This window comes from Copadichromis virginalis, linkage group LG10 (assembly GCF_057382275.1).
Source record: "Copadichromis virginalis isolate Kocher_CV1m ecotype Utaka linkage group LG10, C_Virginalis_male_GT1.1, whole genome shotgun sequence".
Lineage (NCBI taxonomy): Eukaryota > Metazoa > Chordata > Actinopteri > Cichliformes > Cichlidae > Copadichromis > Copadichromis virginalis.
In genome coordinates this window covers 26700235-26718518 of record NC_140627.1, presented here as the reverse complement: position 1 = coordinate 26718518, position 18284 = coordinate 26700235, and the positions used below count along the sequence as shown (strand labels likewise).

Genomic DNA, 18284 nt, shown 5'->3' with positions numbered 1-18284 from the left:
ACCATGGGATTGCACCCAACTTTTTCTCTGAAAATTGTCCTAACCTGTCTGGAACATGTCTTATGTTCGCTGTGTGTTACACTGCATGGGCACCTATAGCTACTGACTTAGAACCCTTCACCTTATCAAGTCAAAGGGAGTACAGGAAGCTGTTTTGATATTTCCCATACACCTACAGTGTCCCTCAAATGTATACTTGATTGTAGGACGGTGGGAGTTTAATGTCAGCGACCTTTAATGTAGATCAGTCTTTTTTGACCTAAGGACTTGGCCCTACTTTCTGACTGAAAACTAGAGTAAAGTGGGAGGAAACATGTCTTCTTCCAACACACAGAGAAGTCTTTGCTTTTCCAACTGATCACTCAAAGGAGTACAGCTATACTATGAAATGGTATTACACGCCATTGCAATCAATTTTTTCGTTTTTAGCTGCGTTCAATCAGAACAGACAGAAGGTATTGTAAAATCTCCTCCGAGCCGGAGTTGAACCAGCGACCTAAGGATTCCTGTTCCCATACACCTACAGTCCTCCGCTCTACCAACTGAGCTATCGAAGGGATCACATGTGCAGTGTCTGGTTTGTTGGACCATCGGATACATGGGACCTAACAGAGTCTGTGTTTTGCAAGAATTCCATGTTGCAAGGACTTGAACATAACAAAACTGTATCTGTCTGACTCTACATGTTCCTTCATGCCTGAGGCACTGAACATATTTCACATCAACATGAGTATCCTTCCTTTTTCCAACTCTTGGGCTGCGTTCAGACGCAGGGGAGTACAGGGAGCAATTTTGAGAAATTGATACTAGAGCATAGGACTGTGTTTTTTTGAATGTCACTTACCTTACTGTTGGTAGATCCAACGCTGTTGGACCATGGGATTGCACCCAACTTTTTCTCTGAAAATTGTCCTAACCTGTCTGGAACATGTCTTATGTTCGCTGTGTGTTACACTGCATGGGCACTGACTTAGAACCCTTCACCTTATCAAGTCAAAGGGAGTACAGGAAGCTGTTTTGATATTTCCCATACACCTACAGTGTCCCTCAAATGTATACTTGATTGTAGGACGGTGGGAGTTTAATGTCAGCGACCTTTAATGTAGATCAGTCTTTTTTGACCTAAGGACTTGGCCCTACTTTCTGACTGAAAACTAGAGTAAAGTGGGAGGAAACATGTCTTCTTCCAACACACAGAGAAGTCTTTGCTTTTCCAACTGATCACTCAAAGGAGTACAGCTATACTATGAAATGGTATTACACGCCATTGCAATCAATTTTTTCGTTTTTAGCTGCGTTCAATCAGAACAGACAGAAGGTATTGTAAAATCTCCTCCGAGCCGGAGTTGAACCAGCGACCTAAGGATTCCTGTTCCCATACACCTACAGTCCTCCGCTCTACCAACTGAGCTATCGAAGGGATCACATCTTCAGTGTCTGGTTTGTTGGACCATCGGATACATGGGACCTAACAGAGTCTGTGTTTTGCAAGAATTCCATGTTGCAAGGACTTGAACATAACAAAACTGTATCTGTCTGACTCTACATGTTCCTTCATGCCTGAGGCACTGAACATATTTCACATCAACATGAGTATCCTTCCTTTTTCCAACTCTTGGGCTGCGTTCAGACGCAGGGGAGTACAGGGAGCAATTTTGAGAAATTGATACTAGAGCATAGGACTGTGTTTTTTTGAATGTCACTTACCTTACTGTTGGTAGATCCAACGCTGTTGGACCATGGGATTGCACCCAACTTTTTCTCTGAAAATTGTCCTAACCTGTCTGGAACATGTCTTATGTTCGCTGTGTGTTACACTGCATGGGCACTGACTTAGAACCCTTCACCTTATCAAGTCAAAGGGAGTACAGGAAGCTGTTTTGATATTTCCCATACACCTACAGTGTCCCTCAAATGTATACTTGATTGTAGGACGGTGGGAGTTTAATGTCAGCGACCTTTAATGTAGATCAGTCTTTTTTGACCTAAGGACTTGGCCCTACTTTCTGACTGAAAACTAGAGTAAAGTGGGAGGAAACATGTCTTCTTCCAACACACAGAGAAGTCTTTGCTTTTCCAACTGATCACTCAAAGGAGTACAGCTATACTATGAAATGGTATTACACGCCATTGCAATCAATTTTTTCGTTTTTAGCTGCGTTCAATCAGAACAGACAGAAGGTATTGTAAAATCTCCTCCGAGCCGGAGTTGAACCAGCGACCTAAGGATTCCTGTTCCCATACACCTACAGTCCTCCGCTCTACCAACTGAGCTATCGAAGGGATCACATGTGCAGTGTCTGGTTTGTTGGACCATCGGATACATGGGACCTAACAGAGTCTGTGTTTTGCAAGAATTCCATGTTGCAAGGACTTGAACATAACAAAACTGTATCTGTCTGACTCTACATGTTCCTTCATGCCTGAGGCACTGAACATATTTCACATCAACATGAGTATCCTTCCTTTTTCCAACTCTTGGGCTGCGTTCAGATGCAGGGGAGTACAGGGAGCAATTTTGAGAAATTGATACTAGAGCATAGGACTGTGTTTTTTTGAATGTCACTTACCTTACTGTTGGTAGATCCAACGCTGTTGGACCATGGGATTGCACCCAACTTTTTCTCTGAAAATTGTCCTAACCTGTCTGGAACATGTCTTATGTTCGCTGTGTGTTACACTGCATGGGCACCTATAGCTACTGACTTAGAACCCTTCACCTTATCAAGTCAAAGGGAGTACAGGAAGCTGTTTTGATATTTCCCATACACCTACAGTGTCCCTCAAATGTATACTTGATTGTAGGACGGTGGGAGTTTAATGTCAGCGACCTTTAATGTAGATCAGTCTTTTTTGACCTAAGGACTTGGCCCTACTTTCTGACTGAAAACTAGAGTAAAGTGGGAGGAAACATGTCTTCTTCCAACACACAGAGAAGTCTTTGCTTTTCCAACTGATCACTCAAAGGAGTACAGCTATACTATGAAATGGTATTACACGCCATTGCAATCAATTTTTTCGTTTTTAGCTGCGTTCAATCAGAACAGATAGAAGGTATTGTAAAATCTCCTCCGAGCCGGAGTTGAACCAGCGACCTAAGGATTCCTGTTCCCATACACCTACAGTCCTCCGCTCTACCAACTGAGCTATCGAAGGGATCACATGTGCAGTGTCTGGTTTGTTGGACCATCGGATACATGGGACCTAACAGAGTCTGTGTTTTGCAAGAATTCCATGTTGCAAGGACTTGAACATAACAAAACTGTATCTGTCTGACTCTACATGTTCCTTCATGCCTGAGGCACTGAACATATTTCACATCAACATGAGTATCCTTCCTTTTTCCAACTCTTGGGCTGAGTTCAGACGCAGGGGAGTACAGGGAGCAATTTTGAGAAATTGATACTAGAGCATAGGACTGTGTTTTTTTGAATGTCACTTACCTTACTGTTGGTAGATCCAGCGCTGTTGGACCATGGGATTGCACCCAACTTTTTCTCTGAAAATTGTCCTAACCTGTCTGGAACATGTCTTATGTTCGCTGTGTGTTACACTGCATGGGCACCTATAGCTACTGACTTAGAACCCTTCACCTTATCAAGTCAAAGGGAGTACAGGAAGCTGTTTTGATATTTCCCATACACCTACAGTGTCCCTCAAATGTATACTTGATTGTAGGACGGTGGGAGTTTAATGTCAGCGACCTTTAATGTAGATCAGTCTTTTTTGACCTAAGGACTTGGCCCTACTTTCTGACTGAAAACTAGAGTAAAGTGGGAGGAAACATGTCTTCTTCCAACACACAGAGAAGTCTTTGCTTTTCCAACTGATCACTCAAAGGAGTACAGCTATACTATGAAATGGTATTACACGCCATTGCAATCAATTTTTTCGTTTTTAGCTGCGTTCAATCAGAACAGACAGAAGGTATTGTAAAATCTCCTCCGAGCCGGAGTTGAACCAGCGACCTAAGGATTCCTGTTCCCATACACCTACAGTCCTCCGCTCTACCAACTGAGCTATCGAAGGGGTCACATGTGCAGTGTCTGGTTTGTTGGACCATCGGATACATGGGACCTAACAGAGTCTGTGTTTTGCAAGAATTCCATGTTGCAAGGACTTGAACATAACAAAACTGTATCTGTCTGACTCTACATGTTCCTTCATGCCTGAGGCACTGAACATATTTCACATCAACATGAGTATCCTTCCTTTTTCCAACTCTTGGGCTGCGTTCAGACGCAGGGGAGTACAGGGAGCAATTTTGAGAAATTGATACTAGAGCATAGGACTGTGTTTTTTTGAATGTCACTTACCTTACTGTTGGTAGATCCAACGCTGTTGGACCATGGGATTGCACCCAACTTTTTCTCTGAAAATTGTCCTAACCTGTCTGGAACATGTCTTATGTTCGCTGTGTGTTACACTGCATGGGCACTGACTTAGAACCCTTCACCTTATCAAGTCAAAGGGAGTACAGGAAGCTGTTTTGATATTTCCCATACACCTACAGTGTCCCTCAAATGTATACTTGATTGTAGGACGGTGGGAGTTTAATGTCAGCGACCTTTAATGTAGATCAGTCTTTTTTGACCTAAGGACTTGGCCCTACTTTCTGACTGAAAACTAGAGTAAAGTGGGAGGAAACATGTCTTCTTCCAACACACAGAGAAGTCTTTGCTTTTCCAACTGATCACTCAAAGGAGTACAGCTATACTATGAAATGGTATTACACGCCATTGCAATCAATTTTTTCGTTTTTAGCTGCGTTCAATCAGAACAGACAGAAGGTATTGTAAAATCTCCTCCGAGCCGGAGTTGAACCAGCGACCTAAGGATTCCTGTTCCCATACACCTACAGTCCTCCGCTCTACCAACTGAGCTATCGAAGGGATCACATGTGCAGTGTCTGGTTTGTTGGACCATCGGATACATGGGACCTAACAGAGTCTGTGTTTTGCAAGAATTCCATGTTGCAAGGACTTGAACATAACAAAACTGTATCTGTCTGACTCTACATGTTCCTTCATGCCTGAGGCACTGAACATATTTCACATCAACATGAGTATCCTTCCTTTTTCCAACTCTTGGGCTGCGTTCAGATGCAGGGGAGTACAGGGAGCAATTTTGAGAAATTGATACTAGAGCATAGGACTGTGTTTTTTTGAATGTCACTTACCTTACTGTTGGTAGATCCAACGCTGTTGGACCATGGGATTGCACCCAACTTTTTCTCTGAAAATTGTCCTAACCTGTCTGGAACATGTCTTATGTTCGCTGTGTGTTACACTGCATGGGCACCTATAGCTACTGACTTAGAACCCTTCACCTTATCAAGTCAAAGGGAGTACAGGAAGCTGTTTTGATATTTCCCATACACCTACAGTGTCCCTCAAATGTATACTTGATTGTAGGACGGTGGGAGTTTAATGTCAGCGACCTTTAATGTAGATCAGTCTTTTTTGACCTAAGGACTTGGCCCTACTTTCTGACTGAAAACTAGAGTAAAGTGGGAGGAAACATGTCTTCTTCCAACACACAGAGAAGTCTTTGCTTTTCCAACTGATCACTCAAAGGAGTACAGCTATACTATGAAATGGTATTACACGCCATTGCAATCAATTTTTTCGTTTTTAGCTGCGTTCAATCAGAACAGATAGAAGGTATTGTAAAATCTCCTCCGAGCCGGAGTTGAACCAGCGACCTAAGGATTCCTGTTCCCATACACCTACAGTCCTCCGCTCTACCAACTGAGCTATCGAAGGGATCACATGTGCAGTGTCTGGTTTGTTGGACCATCGGATACATGGGACCTAACAGAGTCTGTGTTTTGCAAGAATTCCATGTTGCAAGGACTTGAACATAACAAAACTGTATCTGTCTGACTCTACATGTTCCTTCATGCCTGAGGCACTGAACATATTTCACATCAACATGAGTATCCTTCCTTTTTCCAACTCTTGGGCTGAGTTCAGACGCAGGGGAGTACAGGGAGCAATTTTGAGAAATTGATACTAGAGCATAGGACTGTGTTTTTTTGAATGTCACTTACCTTACTGTTGGTAGATCCAGCGCTGTTGGACCATGGGATTGCACCCAACTTTTTCTCTGAAAATTGTCCTAACCTGTCTGGAACATGTCTTATGTTCGCTGTGTGTTACACTGCATGGGCACCTATAGCTACTGACTTAGAACCCTTCACCTTATCAAGTCAAAGGGAGTACAGGAAGCTGTTTTGATATTTCCCATACACCTACAGTGTCCCTCAAATGTATACTTGATTGTAGGACGGTGGGAGTTTAATGTCAGCGACCTTTAATGTAGATCAGTCTTTTTTGACCTAAGGACTTGGCCCTACTTTCTGACTGAAAACTAGAGTAAAGTGGGAGGAAACATGTCTTCTTCCAACACACAGAGAAGTCTTTGCTTTTCCAACTGATCACTCAAAGGAGTACAGCTATACTATGAAATGGTATTACACGCCATTGCAATCAATTTTTTCGTTTTTAGCTGCGTTCAATCAGAACAGACAGAAGGTATTGTAAAATCTCCTCCGAGCCGGAGTTGAACCAGCGACCTAAGGATTCCTGTTCCCATACACCTACAGTCCTCCGCTCTACCAACTGAGCTATCGAAGGGGTCACATGTGCAGTGTCTGGTTTGTTGGACCATCGGATACATGGGACCTAACAGAGTCTGTGTTTTGCAAGAATTCCATGTTGCAAGGACTTGAACATAACAAAACTGTATCTGTCTGACTCTACATGTTCCTTCATGCCTGAGGCACTGAACATATTTCACATCAACATGAGTATCCTTCCTTTTTCCAACTCTTGGGCTGCGTTCAGACGCAGGGGAGTACAGGGAGCAATTTTGAGAAATTGATACTAGAGCATAGGACTGTGTTTTTTTGAATGTCACTTACCTTACTGTTGGTAGATCCAACGCTGTTGGACCATGGGATTGCACCCAACTTTTTCTCTGAAAATTGTCCTAACCTGTCTGGAACATGTCTTATGTTCGCTGTGTGTTACACTGCATGGGCACCTATAGCTACTGACTTAGAACCCTTCACCTTATCAAGTCAAAGGGAGTACAGGAAGCTGTTTTGATATTTCCCATACACCTACAGTGTCCCTCAAATGTATACTTGATTGTAGGACGGTGGGAGTTTAATGTCAGCGACCTTTAATGTAGATCAGTCTTTTTTGACCTAAGGACTTGGCCCTACTTTCTGACTGAAAACTAGAGTAAAGTGGGAGGAAACATGTCTTCTTCCAACACACAGAGAAGTCTTTGCTTTTCCAACTGATCACTCAAAGGAGTACAGCTATACTATGAAATGGTATTACACGCCATTGCAATCAATTTTTTCGTTTTTAGCTGCGTTCAATCAGAACAGACAGAAGGTATTGTAAAATCTCCTCCGAGCCGGAGTTGAACCAGCGACCTAAGGATTCCTGTTCCCATACACCTACAGTCCTCCGCTCTACCAACTGAGCTATCGAAGGGATCACATCTTCAGTGTCTGGTTTGTTGGACCATCGGATACATGGGACCTAACAGAGTCTGTGTTTTGCAAGAATTCCATGTTGCAAGGACTTGAACATAACAAAACTGTATCTGTCTGACTCTACATGTTCCTTCATGCCTGAGGCACTGAACATATTTCACATCAACATGAGTATCCTTCCTTTTTCCAACTCTTGGGCTGCGTTCAGACGCAGGGGAGTACAGGGAGCAATTTTGAGAAATTGATACTAGAGCATAGGACTGTGTTTTTTTGAATGTCACTTACCTTACTGTTGGTAGATCCAACGCTGTTGGACCATGGGATTGCACCCAACTTTTTCTCTGAAAATTGTCCTAACCTGTCTGGAACATGTCTTATGTTCGCTGTGTGTTACACTGCATGGGCACCTATAGCTACTGACTTAGAACCCTTCACCTTATCAAGTCAAAGGGAGTACAGGAAGCTGTTTTGATATTTCCCATACACCTACAGTGTCCCTCAAATGTATACTTGATTGTAGGACGGTGGGAGTTTAATGTCAGCGACCTTTAATGTAGATCAGTCTTTTTTGACCTAAGGACTTGGCCCTACTTTCTGACTGAAAACTAGAGTAAAGTGGGAGGAAACATGTCTTCTTCCAACACACAGAGAAGTCTTTGCTTTTCCAACTGATCACTCAAAGGAGTACAGCTATACTATGAAATGGTATTACACGCCATTGCAATCAATTTTTTCGTTTTTAGCTGCGTTCAATCAGAACAGACAGAAGGTATTGTAAAATCTCCTCCGAGATTGAGTTGAACCAGCGACCTAAGGATTCCTGTTCCCATACACCTACAGTCCTCCGCTCTACCAACTGAGCTATCGAAGGGATCACATGTTCAGTGTCTGGTTTGTTGGACCATCGGATACATGGGACCTAACAGAGTCTGTGTTTTGCAAGAATTCCATGTTGCAAGGACTTGAACATAACAAAACTGTATCTGTCTGACTCTACATGTTCCTTCATGCCTGAGGCACTGAACATATTTCACATCAACATGAGTATCCTTCCTTTTTCCAACTCTTGGGCTGCGTTCAGACGCAGGGGAGTACAGGGAGCAATTTTGAGAAATTGATACTAGAGCATAGGACTGTGTTTTTTTGAATGTCACTTACCTTACTGTTGGTAGATCCAACGCTGTTGGACCATGGGATTGCACCCAACTTTTTCTCTGAAAATTGTCCTAACCTGTCTGGAACATGTCTTATGTTCGCTGTGTGTTACACTGCATGGGCACTGACTTAGAACCCTTCACCTTATCAAGTCAAAGGGAGTACAGGAAGCTGTTTTGATATTTCCCATACACCTACAGTGTCCCTCAAATGTATACTTGATTGTAGGACGGTGGGAGTTTAATGTCAGCGACCTTTAATGTAGATCAGTCTTTTTTGACCTAAGGACTTGGCCCTACTTTCTGACTGAAAACTAGAGTAAAGTGGGAGGAAACATGTCTTCTTCCAACACACAGAGAAGTCTTTGCTTTTCCAACTGATCACTCAAAGGAGTACAGCTATACTATGAAATGGTATTACACGCCATTGCAATCAATTTTTTCGTTTTTAGCTGCGTTCAATCAGAACAGACAGAAGGTATTGTAAAATCTCCTCCGAGCCGGAGTTGAACCAGCGACCTAAGGATTCCTGTTCCCATACACCTACAGTCCTCCGCTCTACCAACTGAGCTATCGAAGGGATCACATGTGCAGTGTCTGGTTTGTTGGACCATCGGATACATGGGACCTAACAGAGTCTGTGTTTTGCAAGAATTCCATGTTGCAAGGACTTGAACATAACAAAACTGTATCTGTCTGACTCTACATGTTCCTTCATGCCTGAGGCACTGAACATATTTCACATCAACATGAGTATCCTTCCTTTTTCCAACTCTTGGGCTGCGTTCAGATGCAGGGGAGTACAGGGAGCAATTTTGAGAAATTGATACTAGAGCATAGGACTGTGTTTTTTTGAATGTCACTTACCTTACTGTTGGTAGATCCAACGCTGTTGGACCATGGGATTGCACCCAACTTTTTCTCTGAAAATTGTCCTAACCTGTCTGGAACATGTCTTATGTTCGCTGTGTGTTACACTGCATGGGCACCTATAGCTACTGACTTAGAACCCTTCACCTTATCAAGTCAAAGGGAGTACAGGAAGCTGTTTTGATATTTCCCATACACCTACAGTGTCCCTCAAATGTATACTTGATTGTAGGACGGTGGGAGTTTAATGTCAGCGACCTTTAATGTAGATCAGTCTTTTTTGACCTAAGGACTTGGCCCTACTTTCTGACTGAAAACTAGAGTAAAGTGGGAGGAAACATGTCTTCTTCCAACACACAGAGAAGTCTTTGCTTTTCCAACTGATCACTCAAAGGAGTACAGCTATACTATGAAATGGTATTACACGCCATTGCAATCAATTTTTTCGTTTTTAGCTGCGTTCAATCAGAACAGATAGAAGGTATTGTAAAATCTCCTCCGAGCCGGAGTTGAACCAGCGACCTAAGGATTCCTGTTCCCATACACCTACAGTCCTCCGCTCTACCAACTGAGCTATCGAAGGGATCACATGTGCAGTGTCTGGTTTGTTGGACCATCGGATACATGGGACCTAACAGAGTCTGTGTTTTGCAAGAATTCCATGTTGCAAGGACTTGAACATAACAAAACTGTATCTGTCTGACTCTACATGTTCCTTCATGCCTGAGGCACTGAACATATTTCACATCAACATGAGTATCCTTCCTTTTTCCAACTCTTGGGCTGAGTTCAGACGCAGGGGAGTACAGGGAGCAATTTTGAGAAATTGATACTAGAGCATAGGACTGTGTTTTTTTGAATGTCACTTACCTTACTGTTGGTAGATCCAGCGCTGTTGGACCATGGGATTGCACCCAACTTTTTCTCTGAAAATTGTCCTAACCTGTCTGGAACATGTCTTATGTTCGCTGTGTGTTACACTGCATGGGCACCTATAGCTACTGACTTAGAACCCTTCACCTTATCAAGTCAAAGGGAGTACAGGAAGCTGTTTTGATATTTCCCATACACCTACAGTGTCCCTCAAATGTATACTTGATTGTAGGACGGTGGGAGTTTAATGTCAGCGACCTTTAATGTAGATCAGTCTTTTTTGACCTAAGGACTTGGCCCTACTTTCTGACTGAAAACTAGAGTAAAGTGGGAGGAAACATGTCTTCTTCCAACACACAGAGAAGTCTTTGCTTTTCCAACTGATCACTCAAAGGAGTACAGCTATACTATGAAATGGTATTACACGCCATTGCAATCAATTTTTTCGTTTTTAGCTGCGTTCAATCAGAACAGACAGAAGGTATTGTAAAATCTCCTCCGAGCCGGAGTTGAACCAGCGACCTAAGGATTCCTGTTCCCATACACCTACAGTCCTCCGCTCTACCAACTGAGCTATCGAAGGGCTCACATGTGCAGTGTCTGGTTTGTTGGACCATCGGATACATGGGACCTAACAGAGTCTGTGTTTTGCAAGAATTCCATGTTGCAAGGACTTGAACATAACAAAACTGTATCTGTCTGACTCTACATGTTCCTTCATGCCTGAGGCACTGAACATATTTCACATCAACATGAGTATCCTTCCTTTTTCCAACTCTTGGGCTGCGTTCAGACGCAGGGGAGTACAGGGAGCAATTTTGAGAAATTGATACTAGAGCATAGGACTGTGTTTTTTTGAATGTCACTTACCTTACTGTTGGTAGATCCAACGCTGTTGGACCATGGGATTGCACCCAACTTTTTCTCTGAAAATTGTCCTAACCTGTCTGGAACATGTCTTATGTTCGCTGTGTGTTACACTGCATGGGCACCTATAGCTACTGACTTAGAACCCTTCACCTTATCAAGTCAAAGGGAGTACAGGAAGCTGTTTTGATATTTCCCATACACCTACAGTGTCCCTCAAATGTATACTTGATTGTAGGACGGTGGGAGTTTAATGTCAGCGACCTTTAATGTAGATCAGTCTTTTTTGACCTAAGGACTTGGCCCTACTTTCTGACTGAAAACTAGAGTAAAGTGGGAGGAAACATGTCTTCTTCCAACACACAGAGAAGTCTTTGCTTTTCCAACTGATCACTCAAAGGAGTACAGCTATACTATGAAATGGTATTACACGCCATTGCAATCAATTTTTTCGTTTTTAGCTGCGTTCAATCAGAACAGACAGAAGGTATTGTAAAATCTCCTCCGAGCCGGAGTTGAACCAGCGACCTAAGGATTCCTGTTCCCATACACCTACAGTCCTCCGCTCTACCAACTGAGCTATCGAAGGGGTCACATGTGCAGTGTCTGGTTTGTTGGACCATCGGATACATGGGACCTAACAGAGTCTGTGTTTTGCAAGAATTCCATGTTGCAAGGACTTGAACATAACAAAACTGTATCTGTCTGACTCTACATGTTCCTTCATGCCTGAGGCACTGAACATATTTCACATCAACATGAGTATCCTTCCTTTTTCCAACTCTTGGGCTGCGTTCAGACGCAGGGGAGTACAGGGAGCAATTTTGAGAAATTGATACTAGAGCATAGGACTGTGTTTTTTTGAATGTCACTTACCTTACTGTTGGTAGATCCAACGCTGTTGGACCATGGGATTGCACCCAACTTTTTCTCTGAAAATTGTCCTAACCTGTCTGGAACATGTCTTATGTTCGCTGTGTGTTACACTGCATGGGCACCTATAGCTACTGACTTAGAACCCTTCACCTTATCAAGTCAAAGGGAGTACAGGAAGCTGTTTTGATATTTCCCATACACCTACAGTGTCCCTCAAATGTATACTTGATTGTAGGACGGTGGGAGTTTAATGTCAGCGACCTTTAATGTAGATCAGTCTTTTTTGACCTAAGGACTTGGCCCTACTTTCTGACTGAAAACTAGAGTAAAGTGGGAGGAAACATGTCTTCTTCCAACACACAGAGAAGTCTTTGCTTTTCCAACTGATCACTCAAAGGAGTACAGCTATACTATGAAATGGTATTACACGCCATTGCAATCAATTTTTTCGTTTTTAGCTGCGTTCAATCAGAACAGACAGAAGGTATTGTAAAATCTCCTCCGAGCCGGAGTTGAACCAGCGACCTAAGGATTCCTGTTCCCATACACCTACAGTCCTCCGCTCTACCAACTGAGCTATCGAAGGGATCACATGTTCAGTGTCTGGTTTGTTGGACCATCGGATACATGGGACCTAACAGAGTCTGTGTTTTGCAAGAATTCCATGTTGCAAGGACTTGAACATAACAAAACTGTATCTGTCTGACTCTACATGTTCCTTCATGCCTGAGGCACTGAACATATTTCACATCAACATGAGTATCCTTCCTTTTTCCAACTCTTGGGCTGCGTTCAGACGCAGGGGAGTACAGGGAGCAATTTTGAGAAATTGATACTAGAGCATAGGACTGTGTTTTTTTGAATGTCACTTACCTTACTGTTGGTAGATCCAACGCTGTTGGACCATGGGATTGCACCCAACTTTTTCTCTGAAAATTGTCCTAACCTGTCTGGAACATGTCTTATGTTCGCTGTGTGTTACACTGCATGGGCACCTATAGCTACTGACTTAGAACCCTTCACCTTATCAAGTCAAAGGGAGTACAGGAAGCTGTTTTGATATTTCCCATACACCTACAGTGTCCCTCAAATGTATACTTGATTGTAGGACGGTGGGAGTTTAATGTCAGCGACCTTTAATGTAGATCAGTCTTTTTTGACCTAAGGACTTGGCCCTACTTTCTGACTGAAAACTAGAGTAAAGTGGGAGGAAACATGTCTTCTTCCAACACACAGAGAAGTCTTTGCTTTTCCAACTGATCACTCAAAGGAGTACAGCTATACTATGAAATGGTATTACACGCCATTGCAATCAATTTTTTCGTTTTTAGCTGCGTTCAATCAGAACAGATAGAAGGTATTGTAAAATCTCCTCCGAGCCGGAGTTGAACCAGCGACCTAAGGATTCCTGTTCCCATACACCTACAGTCCTCCGCTCTACCAACTGAGCTATCGAAGGGATCACATGTGCAGTGTCTGGTTTGTTGGACCATCGGATACATGGGACCTAACAGAGTCTGTGTTTTGCAAGAATTCCATGTTGCAAGGACTTGAACATAACAAAACTGTATCTGTCTGACTCTACATGTTCCTTCATGCCTGAGGCACTGAACATATTTCACATCAACATGAGTATCCTTCCTTTTTCCAACTCTTGGGCTGAGTTCAGACGCAGGGGAGTACAGGGAGCAATTTTGAGAAATTGATACTAGAGCATAGGACTGTGTTTTTTTGAATGTCACTTACCTTACTGTTGGTAGATCCAGCGCTGTTGGACCATGGGATTGCACCCAACTTTTTCTCTGAAAATTGTCCTAACCTGTCTGGAACATGTCTTATGTTCGCTGTGTGTTACACTGCATGGGCACCTATAGCTACTGACTTAGAACCCTTCACCTTATCAAGCCAAAGGGAGTACAGGAAGCTGTTTTGATATTTCCCACACACCTACAGTGTCCCTCAAATGTATACTTGATTGTAGGACGGTGGGAGTTTAATGTCAGCGACCTTTAATGTAGATCAGTCTTTTTTGACCTAAGGACTTGGCCCTACTTTCTGACTGAAAACTAGAGTAAAGTGGGAGGAAACATGTCTTCTTCCAACACACAGAGAAGTCTTTGCTTTTCCAACTGATCACTCAAAGGAGTACAGCTATACTATGAAATGGTATTACACGCCATTGCAATCAATTTTTTCGTTTTTAGCTGCGTTCAATCAGAACAGACAGAAGGTATTGTAAAATCTCCTCCGAGCCGGAGTTGAACCAGCGACCTAAGGATTCCTGTTCCCATACACCTACAGTCCTCCACTCTACCAACTGAGCTATCGAAGGGATCACATCTTCAGTGTCTGGTTTGTTGGACCATCGGATACATGGGACCTAACAGAGTCTGTGTTTTGCAAGAATTCCATGTTGCAAGGACTTGAACATAACAAAACTGTATCTGTCTGACTCTACATGTTCCTTCATGCCTGAGGCACTGAACATATTTCACATCAACATGAGTATCCTTCCTTTTTCCAACTCTTGGGCTGCGTTCAGACGCAGGGGAGTACAGGGAGCAATTTTGAGAAATTGATACTAGAGCATAGGACTGTGTTTTTTTGAATGTCACTTACCTTACTGTTGGTAGATCCAACGCTGTTGGACCATGGGATTGCACCCAACTTTTTCTCTGAAAATTGTCCTAACCTGTCTGGAACATGTCTTATGTTCGCTGTGTGTTACACTGCATGGGCACCTATAGCTACTGACTTAGAACCCTTCACCTTATCAAGTCAAAGGGAGTACAGGAAGCTGTTTTGATATTTCCCATACACCTACAGTGTCCCTCAAATGTATACTTGATTGTAGGACGGTGGGAGTTTAATGTCAGCGACCTTTAATGTAGATCAGTCTTTTTTGACCTAAGGACTTGGCCCTACTTTCTGACTGAAAACTAGAGTAAAGTGGGAGGAAACATGTCTTCTTCCAACACACAGAGAAGTCTTTGCTTTTCCAACTGATCACTCAAAGGAGTACAGCTATACTATGAAATGGTATTACACGCCATTGCAATCAATTTTTTCGTTTTTAGCTGCGTTCAATCAGAACAGACAGAAGGTATTGTAAAATCTCCTCCGAGCCGGAGTTGAACCAGCGACCTAAGGATTCCTGTTCCCATACACCTACAGTCCTCCGCTCTACCAACTGAGCTATCGAAGGGATCACATGTTCAGTGTCTGGTTTGTTGGACCATCGGATACATGGGACCTAACAGAGTCTGTGTTTTGCAAGAATTCCATGTTGCAAGGACTTGAACATAACAAAACTGTATCTGTCTGACTCTACATGTTCCTTCATGCCTGAGGCACTGAACATATTTCACATCAACATGAGTATCCTTCCTTTTTCCAACTCTTGGGCTGCGTTCAGACGCAGGGGAGTACAGGGAGCAATTTTGAGAAATTGATACTAGAGCATAGGACTGTGTTTTTTTGAATGTCACTTACCTTACTGTTGGTAGATCCAACGCTGTTGGACCATGGGATTGCACCCAACTTTTTCTCTGAAAATTGTCCTAACCTGTCTGGAACATGTCTTATGTTCGCTGTGTGTTACACTGCATGGGCACCTATAGCTACTGACTTAGAACCCTTCACCTTATCAAGTCAAAGGGAGTACAGGAAGCTGTTTTGATATTTCCCATACACCTACAGTGTCCCTCAAATGTATACTTGATTGTAGGACGGTGGGAGTTTAATGTCAGCGACCTTTAATGTAGATCAGTCTTTTTTGACCTAAGGACTTGGCCCTACTTTCTGACTGAAAACTAGAGTAAAGTGGGAGGAAACATGTCTTCTTCCAACACACAGAGAAGTCTTTGCTTTTCCAACTGATCACTCAAAGGAGTACAGCTATACTATGAAATGGTATTACACGCCATTGCAATCAATTTTTTCGTTTTTAGCTGCGTTCAAGCAGAACAGACAGAAGGTATTGTAAAATCTCCTCCGAGCCGGAGTTGAACCAGCGACCTAAGGATTCCTGTTCCCATACACCTACAGTCCTCCGCTCTACCAACTGAGCTATCGAAGGGATCACATGTGCAGTGTCTGGTTTGTTGGACCATCGGATACATGGGACCTAACAGAGTCTGTGTTTTGCAAGAATTCCATGTTGCAAGGACTTGAACATAACAAAACTGTATCTGTCTGACTCTACATGTTCCTTCATGCCTGAGGCACTGAACATATTTCACATCAACATGAGTATCCTTCCTTTTTCCAACTCTTGGGCTGCGTTCAGACGCAGGGGAGTACAGGGAGCAATTTTGAGAAATTGATACTAGAGCATAGGACTGTGTTTTTTTGAATGTCACTTACCTTACTGTTGGTAGATCCAATGCTGTTGGACCATGGGATTGCACCCAACTTTTTCTCTGAAAATTGTCCTAACCTGTCTGGAACATGTCTTATGTTCGCTGTGTGTTACACTGCATGGGCACCTATAGCTACTGACTTAGAACCCTTCACCTTATCAAGTCAAAGGGAGTACAGGAAGCTGTTTTGATATTTCCCATACACCTACAGTGTCCCTCAAATGTATACTTGATTGTAGGACGGTGGGAGTTTAATGTCAGCGACCTTTAATGTAGATCAGTCTTTTTTGACCTAAGGACTTGGCCCTACTTTCTGACTGAAAACTAGAGTAAAGTGGGAGAAAACATGTCTTCTTCCAACACACAGAGAAGTCTTTGCTTTTCCAACTGATCACTCAAAGGAGTACAGCTATACTATGAAATGGTATTACACGCCATTGCAATCAATTTTTTCGTTTTTAGCTGCGTTCAATCAGAACAGACAGAAGGTATTGTAAAATCTCCTCCGAGGCGGAGTTGAACCAGCGACCTAAGGATTCCTGTTCCCATACACCTACAGTCCTCCGCTCTACCAACTGAGCTATCGAAGGGGTCACATGTGCAGTGTCTGGTTTGTTGGACCATCGGATACATGGGACCTAACAGAGTCTGTGTTTTGCAAGAATTCCATGTTGCAAGGACTTGAACATAACAAAACTGTATCTGTCTGACTCTACATGTTCCTTCATGCCTGAGGCACTGAACATATTTCACATCAACATGAGTATCCTTCCTTTTTCCAACTCTTGGGCTGAGTTCAGACGCAGGGGAGTACAGGGAGCAATTTTGAGAAATTGATACTAGAGCATAGGACTGTGTTTTTTTGAATGTCACTTACCTTACTGTTGGTAGATCCAGCGCTGTTGGACCATGGGATTGCACCCAACTTTTTCTCTGAAAATTGTCCTAACCTGTCTGGAACATGTCTTATGTTCGCTGTGTGTTACACTGCATGGGCACCTATAGCTACTGACTTAGAACCCTTCACCTTATCAAGTCAAAGGGAGTACAGGAAGCTGTTTTGATATTTCCCATACACCTACAGTGTCCCTCAAATGTATACTTGATTGTAGGACGGTGGGAGTTTAATGTCAGTGACCTTTAATGTAGATCAGTCTTTTTTGACCTAAGGACTTGGCCCTACTTTCTGACTGAAAACTAGAGTAAAGTGGGAGGAAACATGTCTTCTTCCAACACACAGAGAAGTCTTTGCTTTTCCAACTGATCACTCAAAGGAGTACAGCTATACTATGAAATGGTATTACACGCCATTGCAATCAATTTTTTCGTTTTTAGCTGCGTTCAATCAGAACAGACAGAAGGTATTGTAAAATCTCCTCCGAGCCGGAGTTGAACCAGCGACCTAAGGATTCCTGTTCCCATACACCTACAGTCCTCCGCTCTACCAACTGAGCTATCGAAGGGGTCACATGTGCGGTGTCTGGTTTGTTGGACCATCGGATACATGGGACCTAACAGAGTCTGTGTTTTGCAAGAATTCCATGTTGCAAGGACTTGAACATAACAAAACTGTATCTGTCTGACTCTACATGTTCCTTCATGCCTGAGGCACTGAACATATTTCACATCAACATGAGTATCCTTCCTTTTTCCAACTCTTGGGCTGCGTTCAGACGCAGGGGAGTACAGGGAGCAATTTTGAGAAATTGATACTAGAGCATAGGACTGTGTTTTTTTGAATGTCACTTACCTTACTGTTGGTAGATCCAA

General features: G+C 42.9%; 21 non-coding genes across 21 annotated transcripts; all 21 read right to left on the bottom strand.

Annotated features, from left to right (window-relative positions):
* Positions 1-468: 468 nt before the first annotated feature.
* trnay-gua (transfer RNA tyrosine (anticodon GUA)) lies at positions 469-557 on the bottom strand. Its single transcript is given in 2 exon segments — positions 469-504; positions 521-557. It is a non-coding gene; the product is annotated as a tRNA-Tyr (tRNA).
* Positions 558-1331: 774 nt separating this feature from the next.
* trnay-gua (transfer RNA tyrosine (anticodon GUA)) lies at positions 1332-1420 on the bottom strand. Its single transcript is given in 2 exon segments — positions 1332-1367; positions 1384-1420. It is a non-coding gene; the product is annotated as a tRNA-Tyr (tRNA).
* Positions 1421-2194: 774 nt separating this feature from the next.
* On the bottom strand, positions 2195-2283 carry trnay-gua (transfer RNA tyrosine (anticodon GUA)). Its single transcript is given in 2 exon segments — positions 2195-2230; positions 2247-2283. It is a non-coding gene; the product is annotated as a tRNA-Tyr (tRNA).
* Positions 2284-3067: 784 nt separating this feature from the next.
* trnay-gua (transfer RNA tyrosine (anticodon GUA)) lies at positions 3068-3156 on the bottom strand. Its single transcript is given in 2 exon segments — positions 3068-3103; positions 3120-3156. It is a non-coding gene; the product is annotated as a tRNA-Tyr (tRNA).
* A 784-nt stretch (positions 3157-3940) lies between these two features.
* Positions 3941-4029, bottom strand: trnay-gua (transfer RNA tyrosine (anticodon GUA)). The gene is given in 2 exon segments: positions 3941-3976; positions 3993-4029. It is a non-coding gene; the product is annotated as a tRNA-Tyr (tRNA).
* Positions 4030-4803: 774 nt separating this feature from the next.
* trnay-gua (transfer RNA tyrosine (anticodon GUA)) lies at positions 4804-4892 on the bottom strand. Its single transcript is given in 2 exon segments — positions 4804-4839; positions 4856-4892. It is a non-coding gene; the product is annotated as a tRNA-Tyr (tRNA).
* Positions 4893-5676: 784 nt separating this feature from the next.
* Positions 5677-5765, bottom strand: trnay-gua (transfer RNA tyrosine (anticodon GUA)). The gene is given in 2 exon segments: positions 5677-5712; positions 5729-5765. It is a non-coding gene; the product is annotated as a tRNA-Tyr (tRNA).
* Positions 5766-6549: 784 nt separating this feature from the next.
* Positions 6550-6638, bottom strand: trnay-gua (transfer RNA tyrosine (anticodon GUA)). The gene is given in 2 exon segments: positions 6550-6585; positions 6602-6638. It is a non-coding gene; the product is annotated as a tRNA-Tyr (tRNA).
* Positions 6639-7422: 784 nt separating this feature from the next.
* trnay-gua (transfer RNA tyrosine (anticodon GUA)) lies at positions 7423-7511 on the bottom strand. Its single transcript is given in 2 exon segments — positions 7423-7458; positions 7475-7511. It is a non-coding gene; the product is annotated as a tRNA-Tyr (tRNA).
* Positions 7512-8295: 784 nt separating this feature from the next.
* On the bottom strand, positions 8296-8384 carry trnay-gua (transfer RNA tyrosine (anticodon GUA)). Its single transcript is given in 2 exon segments — positions 8296-8331; positions 8348-8384. It is a non-coding gene; the product is annotated as a tRNA-Tyr (tRNA).
* Positions 8385-9158: 774 nt separating this feature from the next.
* Positions 9159-9247, bottom strand: trnay-gua (transfer RNA tyrosine (anticodon GUA)). Its single transcript is given in 2 exon segments — positions 9159-9194; positions 9211-9247. It is a non-coding gene; the product is annotated as a tRNA-Tyr (tRNA).
* Positions 9248-10031: 784 nt separating this feature from the next.
* Positions 10032-10120, bottom strand: trnay-gua (transfer RNA tyrosine (anticodon GUA)). The gene is given in 2 exon segments: positions 10032-10067; positions 10084-10120. It is a non-coding gene; the product is annotated as a tRNA-Tyr (tRNA).
* Positions 10121-10904: 784 nt separating this feature from the next.
* On the bottom strand, positions 10905-10993 carry trnay-gua (transfer RNA tyrosine (anticodon GUA)). Its single transcript is given in 2 exon segments — positions 10905-10940; positions 10957-10993. It is a non-coding gene; the product is annotated as a tRNA-Tyr (tRNA).
* Positions 10994-11777: 784 nt separating this feature from the next.
* trnay-gua (transfer RNA tyrosine (anticodon GUA)) lies at positions 11778-11866 on the bottom strand. The gene is given in 2 exon segments: positions 11778-11813; positions 11830-11866. It is a non-coding gene; the product is annotated as a tRNA-Tyr (tRNA).
* Positions 11867-12650: 784 nt separating this feature from the next.
* Positions 12651-12739, bottom strand: trnay-gua (transfer RNA tyrosine (anticodon GUA)). The gene is given in 2 exon segments: positions 12651-12686; positions 12703-12739. It is a non-coding gene; the product is annotated as a tRNA-Tyr (tRNA).
* Positions 12740-13523: 784 nt separating this feature from the next.
* Positions 13524-13612, bottom strand: trnay-gua (transfer RNA tyrosine (anticodon GUA)). The gene is given in 2 exon segments: positions 13524-13559; positions 13576-13612. It is a non-coding gene; the product is annotated as a tRNA-Tyr (tRNA).
* A 784-nt stretch (positions 13613-14396) lies between these two features.
* trnay-gua (transfer RNA tyrosine (anticodon GUA)) lies at positions 14397-14485 on the bottom strand. The gene is given in 2 exon segments: positions 14397-14432; positions 14449-14485. It is a non-coding gene; the product is annotated as a tRNA-Tyr (tRNA).
* A 784-nt stretch (positions 14486-15269) lies between these two features.
* Positions 15270-15358, bottom strand: trnay-gua (transfer RNA tyrosine (anticodon GUA)). The gene is given in 2 exon segments: positions 15270-15305; positions 15322-15358. It is a non-coding gene; the product is annotated as a tRNA-Tyr (tRNA).
* A 784-nt stretch (positions 15359-16142) lies between these two features.
* On the bottom strand, positions 16143-16231 carry trnay-gua (transfer RNA tyrosine (anticodon GUA)). The gene is given in 2 exon segments: positions 16143-16178; positions 16195-16231. It is a non-coding gene; the product is annotated as a tRNA-Tyr (tRNA).
* Positions 16232-17015: 784 nt separating this feature from the next.
* On the bottom strand, positions 17016-17104 carry trnay-gua (transfer RNA tyrosine (anticodon GUA)). The gene is given in 2 exon segments: positions 17016-17051; positions 17068-17104. It is a non-coding gene; the product is annotated as a tRNA-Tyr (tRNA).
* A 784-nt stretch (positions 17105-17888) lies between these two features.
* trnay-gua (transfer RNA tyrosine (anticodon GUA)) lies at positions 17889-17977 on the bottom strand. The gene is given in 2 exon segments: positions 17889-17924; positions 17941-17977. It is a non-coding gene; the product is annotated as a tRNA-Tyr (tRNA).
* Between the last annotated feature and the right edge of the window lie 307 nt (positions 17978-18284).